Below are 9,585 nucleotides of genomic sequence, written 5' to 3' on the forward strand. Positions count from 1 at the left end.
ACATCAAGATTATTTCCCTTCAAAATCGGAAGATGTCCAGCAGTGACATCAGCTCAGAACTGGCAGAAACCAGAGGGACCCAGGTACACCATCTACTGTCTGAGGAGGACAAAATTCTGAGGACAAGCTCATGATCGCCGTTGCTGGGTTACCTATTGTTTATAATAGAACGTTGTTTGGACATGGGGACCAGTTAACGTTACCTGCCGGTCACATCGTCTCTAATGGTCCGCTCACAGTGAATATGAATATGTGTATATTAATATATACTGTACATACATGTATGTTGAGTGTGTATGACAATATGTCCAATGTATGTATGTCTTGTAAGACATAAACATGTGCAGGCTTAGAAAAAAACTCCCTCCTGCGACTAGAAGGATTATCTATGTAAGTAATAAATCTAATCTTTGCCTTAGATGGTTCTGTATTTCAGTGTTGCAAATTCCCAAACAAATTTGCAATAAAGTAAATCGTTCTATCCAACTGACATGGGATTTGGTTGTAATACAATGAACTAAATTGCCCACTATTAAATGAAAATCTTTTCAAACATGTATGCGGAGATCTGATGTGTTGGATTGGTATCAACACCGATATTGGTCATATTAAGGAGCTTGGGCATTAGCCGTGACATAATCAGCCTGTAATCCGAATCAGTATCAGCAGAGGAAAAGCCTAATGAGCTCATCACTCGCACACATCCAGTCATCAATACAGAATAACATAACAACAACGGAGGCCATTTATCCTGCATAGAGAGTATTTTTTCTTTTGATACTCATCTTTGTTACATCATGGTACTGAAATAAAGGAACTGACGTCATGTGTGAGTGTATGTTTTCTTTAAAGTCCAAATTCATTGAAGAATGTGGACAAATAGTAGGATCCAACATCTTCTGTACTTCCTAACAGTCTACGTTCTAAACGAGCCAGGGAGTTACTAAAAGAAAAGAAAAAGCAAAACACTTCTTTTTGTAAAGCTTACAAAGGTCATACGATCTAACAGCTTTTTTGTTTGTACTGGTAGAAATGGAAACAACGTATTGTGTAATATTGGTAGCCAGTTCAAAAAAATGTGGCTTCTTTTTCAAAAACTTTGACTTACAGTATGTTAAATAATTATTAAATGCATCGTGTAGTACCCTGAATAAAGCTTTCTATCATATTGAGTGAATCAAAACAGTCCATTTTCCCAAAGTAATGTAAATTTAGGGTAAATATGAACAGCAATAAAATGTGATAATAGTTTTTTGGTATATTGGCAAGACCAAATTAAATGCACCAATGTTTCATTTAAAAAAGGGTGTTTTCCTGCGGGGCTACGGTAACGTTACATTGTTGTTACCACGTCCTACATTCCCTATTTCCCAGACTGCTTTCACGTATCTGACGTCCTCTCAGCTGTCTGACAGCGACAGCGCTGTGTTGTTCCGCTACAGGTTACTACACAGCCGCTCATTGGCTGAATGGACAGAGCGGAGCAAAGTAGGTCCCCGGAATTTTACGAGCCGTACCATTTCTGTCTACACGGGGTTTCAAAGGAAATTGTGACTGCAGGATGAAGCTCCCTCGCCCTTTTCAAACACACATTGTTCACTATTAACACCTACACGTAGTCTATTTGACTCTGTTTATTATTTTGGTACGCATAAGCCGAGAAATGCAATTAATTAATAACTTTGTCATATTTGTTCCACCCGCTGGATCAAGTTGACGGTTTAGCTCAAAATGGCTGGAGAGAAACAGAGTTATGAGGATCGACGGTTTTTACGAAAAAATGAGCCTGTCGTAGCTTGAAGGCGCTTCCTCCACATATCTGGGGACCCAGGTGAGACATGTTTAAAGTTAATCCAACATTTACACCCAGCCCGCTGCTGTTAGAGAGAGAAAACGAAGCCGAACAGGGCTTATCACGGTAGCATTTACATGCAGCAGTAAGGACCTCTGGCTTTGGTCTGTAATAAACACAACGAATAGCAGCTTGAAACTCAAATAACAGTCTTCAATAAGGGTTGACTTTACGTGAAAGTGCACGTGCAAGAAACAGCGGAGAGATATCAGAGACGCTGTGTGTGTGTGTGTGTGTGTGTGTCTAATGAAGAGCAGGCCTGCAGCTAACCCTGCAGCTGTGCATCGCAGACATACGTCATCAGGCTAGGATTCCCTGCAGTGAGCTCTGTGTACACAGACACCAACTACCTGAGACATGTGCAAACAGACATTGTACTGCCTGTTACTGTGCTGGAAACAAGCTAAAGACTGGCTTTACCTCAACTGAATGTCAGCAATAATAATAAGAATAAACTGACTTTATAACGCGCTTTTCCAAAACTCAAAGCCGCTTTACAGGCCAGGAAGAATAGAAGAGAATGGAATGTCTTTATTGTTATTATACACAAGTGCAGTACTTGTGCAACGAGATTAAAGCAAAACTTTTACAGTGTCAACATGAAATATAAAAACATAAAAGTTAACTGCTGAAGAAGAAGATAAAAAGAGAGGGGGGGAAAGTGGTGCACAGGTCCCGAGAGCAACTATATACATACATAAAATAGTAAGAAAGCTAAAGGGTTTGTATACACGTTATGCAATGAATCTAGTTATTGGTGTATCAAAAGTCCTGAGTATTAAATATTGCACAGTAATGAGATTAAATGACTACTTAGTCAGCAGTGCTGATGAGTCATGATAAGAAGTCAGCAGTGCTGCGTGTGCACCTGTAGCCTACGTTGTGTTTATATTTTGTGAAAGCATAATTTGTCCACCCGACAAAATCCGCGCAATATCAATATTGAGGTATTTGGTCGGAAAATATTGTAATATTTGAATTTCTCCGTATCGCCCAGGTCAAGTTGGTGCAATAATAAATACAATAATAAATTCTAAATGCAGTGTTGTCCAGTTAGAGCAGGAATGGAAAAGACCAAACACGTGATCCTGTTGAAACAGAAGACATACTGCAGTTACACGTACGTGTCTTATCTTATTGCACTTGTGGAAGATGATACAGATTTTTAACTCTGAGAGATGTGGCCAGTAGATGTTAATACGCTGTCTATGGCTGTGTAGACAAACTATGCAGCAGGACTGGATTGACAGTATATTTTGCATCAAATTGTTGCAGTTAATTGAAGTTTTTTTGGGTGCAAAACTGATTATTTTGATTTATAGACTGTCTATATGGCTTCCAAATTGAGATTTCAGAATATCTACTGTATTGTTATTAACAATTCTGTAGGCTGTGATAGAAGATATTACGTATATATCACCCATCCCCACTAAAGGGTATTTATCACTTAAAGGGATATTTCACAGTTGAAAAGATAAATCTATCTATAAATTGGGTCACTTATGTAGTGGAAATGTGAAATTCTTCTAAAAATGGGTGCCTTCTATGCCGAGAAAAGCCAGAAAATGTGTTTTGGGCTCATGTGGATGAAAGACACCAAATCCCAGAATGCACTTGCTTCGCTGCATGAATAGTCCACTCCCAAGCCACGCCTTACATATACTGACTTAGACAGACAGTGAGGCATTCAACTCTAGTGTGTTTTATTGTCATTTCAACCATACACCCAAACAACGTTTCAGCGTGGCTCAAGTAGTGTTGCACATTTAAAATATAAAAAACGACATTATATTAAAAACGACACACAAAACAGTCTACACTTAGAGCACACACATTACAGGCTCCGTAAAGTTTAGCTAACGCAATGGTAGCATTAACGCTGGGAGTATGATGTAAACACAGAGTATAAACACAGCCGTGAATTTGCGTGGAATGTAGGATGGTCGGCATTTACCGGTCACGAACTCCACCAGCAGTTAGCAGTAGTTGGATAAAAGCCCCCCCCCCCTCTATCTCTCCACCAGTCAGTATCCGGCACAGCCCACCTCCACGATGTTACCCGATAGACTAGAGCATCGGCTCGGAAGGCTGGCAGGCCCGCTAGCTAGATAGCGGAGTCCGGTACACTATTGTTCAGCCATGTTTCCATAGTAACAAAAACACAGCAGTCTCTGGGACTTGGAACTCAAGTTAGGAGTTTTGTTGAAGTTGCATGTAGTCCAGTTTGTTGTCTAATGAGCTGACATTTGCAAGCAGGATGGCTGGGACAGGTGGCCGGCTAGCGTTAGCTTTCCACCTAGCTGGAACTCGTGCCCTCGTTAGGCGTTTCCGTGGATGTTCCCTTACCCTGCTAGAGGCATCGGGCGACACCGCTGGCTGAAGGGCTAGTCTCTGTAGTGTGTTGAGTATTCAATTGAATTCAATTCAATTTTATTTATAGTATCAATTCATAACAAGAGTTATCTCAAGACACGTTACAGATAGACCACACTCCATGATTTACAAGGACCCAACAGTTCTAGTAGTCTCCTCCAGAGCAAGCAACAGTGAGACAGTGGCGAGGAAAAACTTCCTTTTAGGCCGAGACCTCGGACAGACCCAGGCTCTTGGTAGGCGGTGTCTGACGACCGGTTGGGGTTAGAATGAAGAGTGGAAATAACAAAAATAGAAAGAAATAGTAGTTGGTAGCAGTTCTTTGTAGTAGTTCATGGCATGGCAGGACACTGTGCAGCATTACAAGGCACAGCAGGACGTAGCAGGACGTAGCTGGGCACCGCAGAGTGGAGCAGATGAACATGGCATCACAGAACGTGGAGCGGGACCATGGCAACAGCTGCTACCCTGAATAGTATTCCATCTGTAATAAAGTTTCCTGCATATTCCTGCAATCTGTATCTATGTATCCTTGTGGTACACGTGCCGTAGTTTGAATGCACACAATTCAGTTTACTGCTGAAAAGAGAGAGCTGTAGCTTAGCTCCAAGATGGCTGATATGCGACTCGCTCCGGCTCCAACCCCCTGTAGGCGGGTTCAAAACATGCAGAACTAGCTGGCTTGTAGTCTAAAACCGCTGGGCAAAAACGCCTCCGGAAAAAACTCAGATGACGCAAAAATCGTCATCTGAGTTCCCCCCCCACCCGACACACAATACAGAGATCTGTCGTCTCAGCGGGACATGAGGAAGTGGAGCACGGCCGTTTGAAAATACTACCAGGTTTCTACTGACACAAAGCTTAATACTAAATTGGTGGAGTATCCCTTTAACATTTGTGGTTGGAGTTGCATTCTCAGATCCTGTCAGTTTTGGGGGTTTTTTTGCCCCAAAAAGCCGAAAATAAATTGCCTAGAAACAGTATCGGGAGAGAAAGGTACAATTGGTTTGTGATGCATGGAGAAAAGTTATTTTTCTGTGTTTCCTAATAGATTCTGGCACTTCTGCACAGGGAGGTCAAAGGTTAGAGGCAGCTTCAGGACAGCTCGCCTAGAGGGAGTTTTTGTGTTGTCATTGAAATGTTGCTGACATGTTGCTTTTGTAGCTGAGTGAACCCGGTGCTCCACATGAGCTAACAGGACAGAAACTGCACTTCCTTGGTGTGCTTTTCAGGCCCACTGTTACATACTAGGACAAGCTCTACTGTTAGAGCAGGATTTCATCTGGCTTTTTACATTTGGCGTACTTTGGAGGGATCTGGTCTAGGGATCAACTGATATGGTTTTTCAAGGCCGATACCAACACCTATTATTACTAGTTAATGAAACTGATAACTGATATTAGGCTTTACGTCTTTGTGCCCCTCCCCCACTGAATGATTTCTTTCAAAGATTTGAGAGTGGTGGTAGTACAAGGGCCTCCACCAAATGGGACCGTGTGATACCTTTTAGGCGCACCACTTTAGGACAAACTGTTTTGTCAATGAAGGGAAATAACTATTGGAATAGCCTATCCTCCACAATAAGGGACCGTCCCACATACATCAATTTTAAAACTCATTCAAAAATCCAGGCTTTTTAAACCAAAGCTGCACTCACTTTCAACGTTGAACTGCTTCACACATTTCACTTAGCAGTATTTGGAGGTTGTTGTAAAGCTTTTGTAAAAAATTGCAATAAAAGTTGCAATGTCTTTTGTATGTTTGTTACAATGAAGTTGCGGGAGGCAGAGAAAGTTTCAAAAAAACGTTGCGATTTGTTTTTGTATTTACTTTTTTTTTTATGAAAAGGAAACTTGTTCTGGGGAGAATAAAACTACTTTAGGCTGAGTTTTCCTAGTAACATAACCAAAAGGCTCAGAAATCTGCAAATGTTGGCAAAAAATAATCATTTATTGAATGAATAGAATTTGAACATGTCTGTCAGTGGCTTGTTGATCTTTACATTGTTAGTTCATTTCCTATCATGGCCTTGGACATATTCATATGGTTTGATAAAGGATTTATTGGACTTTAACTTATCATTGGACTTACAATAATTAGTGTACCTGTCCTAAATTTAGCTCATCCTGCACGTCTCATCTCTGGTTTTTCCTGTGTGTGTGTGTGTGTGTGTGTGTGTGTGTGTGTGTGTGTGTGTGTGTGTGTGTGTGTGTGTGTGTGACAGATGGAGAAGAGCACTTATAGGAAATGCAGCTGAGTGAACGCATGTTTTAAATACCGTTTACAAAAGAAAATAAATTATTTACACATAGCGTGTAAAACACTGTTTAAAATAAAATAAATATAGTTTGGAACCAATATGTATTTACTGTGAAAATGAAAATCTTTACGTCAAAATTAAGATTTTTGAAATGTTACAAACTCCAACGCAAAACTTTGTTTAAATACTTTAAGCAATAGTTTAATAAATGAGAAACTTTCAACATAATCCCCCAGTAACAGAGAGTCAGATAGTGTTGGGGGGGGGGGGCGGGACCTACTTCTAGGCCTACTGTTACATACTAGGAAAAAGCTTTAGAGCATGCTTTCATTTGGCTTTTTACATTTGGCTCTTTACAATTTTGTTATAGTTACGGGAAAATGCATCAAAATCAATTCATAACAAACAAAAGTTTTCTTATAACACAAGGTTTATTTAAACTGACAATCATATTGGATTGGTTCAACATGAAGAAATAAATAAGGACCATGTCTACAGAGAAGGACATGTTTTACTGGTTGGACAGTGTGTAAATATATAAATAAGGACCATGTCTACAGAGAAGGACATGTTTTACTGGTTGGACAGTGTGTAAATATATAAATAAGGACCATGTCTACAGAGAAGGACATGTTTTACTGGTTGGACAGTATAAATTATATAAATAAGGACCATGTCCACAGAACAGGACATGTTTTACTGGTTGGACAGTATAAATATATAAACAAGGACCATGTCTACAGAACAGGACATGTTTTACTGGTTGGACAGTATAAATGATATAAATAAGGACCATGTCTACAGAACAGGACATTTACTGGTTGGACAGTATAGATGTATGAACAAGGACCATGTCTACAGAACAGGACATGTTTTACAGGTTGGACAGTATAAATGATATAAATAAGGACCATGTCTACAGAACAGGACATGTTTTACTGGTTGGACAGTATAAATGATATAAATAAGGACCATTTCTACAGAACAGGACATTTACCTCACTGGGGTGTACAGTATATTTCAGAGAGTTTTCATGGTTTTCCTATTCCAGATACAACCGTACAATAATAATCATCATTATTATTATTATTATTTTACTATCAGCGCCAGCTCAGTTTTTTTTCACAAAAAAGACACCGTAAAAGGTTAGCCAACCCCACATTTCTTGGCTCTTTTCTGCAGGAAAAGTTGACTGGAAAAAAACCAAACAATTTTCTTTATAATAATGGTTTCACTTTTACTGTTAACACTCTCAGAACTGGTAGGTTCCTAGAACAAACACACGGATTCAGTTGCTTGTGTGAGTCAGACTGTGACAAACTCATTTTAGGGCAACATTATTAGGACCTGTAGAGAGAAAAACTCTTTCACTGTTATCATCTTTTTTTGTGTTTTTTTTGTGTAAAAAAACTGCTGTATCAGCAGTATTTAGTGCTGATGATGGAAAGCAAGTCACACCACACAAATCAGAAAACACTCTTTCGCATTTGGTACAACTTACACACTCATACCAGAAACTCCCACGACACAGCCAACACCTGCTCCATGCTGATTCTTGATTACCATAGTTTAACACAGTTGACACTTACTTTCCCTCCAGCACACGCTCCAGTTTGATTGTGGTTGTCGTTATCAGTAAAAAAACTAATTATATTCGAGTTATGGCAATACTCAGATTTCTCAAACGCCATGCAAACACCTTACCCCGTTTAAAATCGGAGTTCTCGTAACCCGGTTAAAGGAGGTAGAGGAGTTCTTTAGTAACCGGGGTATTACCATTGACAGTTAAAGAGGTGGACCAACAGATCCCGTTGTTCTGGACGGAGACCAGTGAAGGAAGCACTTTTTTAGAAGCACTTTTAACGGTGATGGCTGGGAGTTACTGCGCAGCCTCCAACTGAGCCTGAAGACGTAGATGTGACGCGGGCAACGTGTTTGAAATTCTTCTAGTAGCTGTGCAAGAGAAATGTCAATCATTACCAATCAGCAGAGACGGAGAGGGCACTTGACTTACATCGGGGAGTGACAAGTCATGGTCATCGCTCTGACACCATACAAATATATACAGCATTGACTGAATTAGCGGGCCATCGGCGGCACAGAGCCCGGGTTTTGCTTGTTTTACTCCGCCCGAGGCAGCAGCGGACATCGGGGGATTGGCTAAACAGGTCGTCCACCTCCGGGCATGTCAGTGTCAACACCGTGTCTCGGCAAAAAAGTGGACCGAGCAGCGACCTCGCTTCGGCCCCCGGCTGACATTGATGTTAGCTTACGCTAACAACGTTAGCTTGCTAATTCCACTCGACACTGGTTAGATTTGAGTTGATCAAGTTGTCATCTAGCGAGAACACTGTGCTGTCCTGCGCTGTGACAATGTGTATATGAAATATTAGTTTGGCTAATTTAGTGACAGTCTGTGTCATTTTTACATAGGTCAACCGAAAGAAACGGCTAGTTGTACGTTGGCAGAGCGCCACCTACTGTAGCAGAGGTAGAGTTACTCTGTCATGCGTCTCGCCTCGTGTATACGGGGAGAACTGGCATAATCTGGTTACTGCTGTGCATGGAAACACACTGTGTGGGGTGTCCTGCTGTCTGTTTGGCTCATGGAAACATCATGCAAACTTCCAAAAAGGTTAAAGGGTCAGTTCACTTGGTTTTATTTGTCCATCTGTCACTGAGACTTCTGCCTCCAGCAAAAATGGACACGTTATGGCAACATTTGTATAAATCCATGGCAACAGTCCTGGTTCCAGGTAACTTTAGGTAATCCACACAACACACTGTTCTGTTCTACTTTCTACTAGGGTTGCACAATATTGACAAAATGTGATATTGCGACATAGATTATAAATATTGCGTTACCATTATGAATTTTGATATAATTTAACATGTACAATTCCAAAAGTTACGGGAAAACGCATACAAATCGCTTCATAACAAATAAAATAAGTTTTCTTATAACACAAGGTTTATTTAAACTGACAATCATATTGGATTGGTTTAACATTAAGAAATGAAAAAGGACCATGTCTACAGAGAAGGACATGTTTTACTGGTTGGACAGTGTGTAAATATATAAATAAGGACCATGTCTACA

At 40.4% G+C, this 9,585-nt stretch overlaps 1 protein-coding gene across 1 annotated transcript in view; it reads left to right on the top strand.

Annotated features, from left to right (window-relative positions):
• Positions 1-1,531: 1,531 nt before the first annotated feature.
• The window catches only part of znf438 (zinc finger protein 438), a 54,055-nt gene continuing 46,001 nt past the window's right edge, over positions 1,532-9,585 (top strand). Inside the window, exon 1 of the mRNA XM_034861906.1 lies at positions 1,532-1,831. The gene's annotated coding sequence lies outside the window, so the exon portion shown is untranslated. The remainder of the gene's footprint in view (positions 1,832-9,585) is intronic.

Source organism: Etheostoma cragini, chromosome 22 (assembly GCF_013103735.1).
Source record: "Etheostoma cragini isolate CJK2018 chromosome 22, CSU_Ecrag_1.0, whole genome shotgun sequence".
NCBI lineage: Eukaryota > Metazoa > Chordata > Actinopteri > Perciformes > Percidae > Etheostoma > Etheostoma cragini.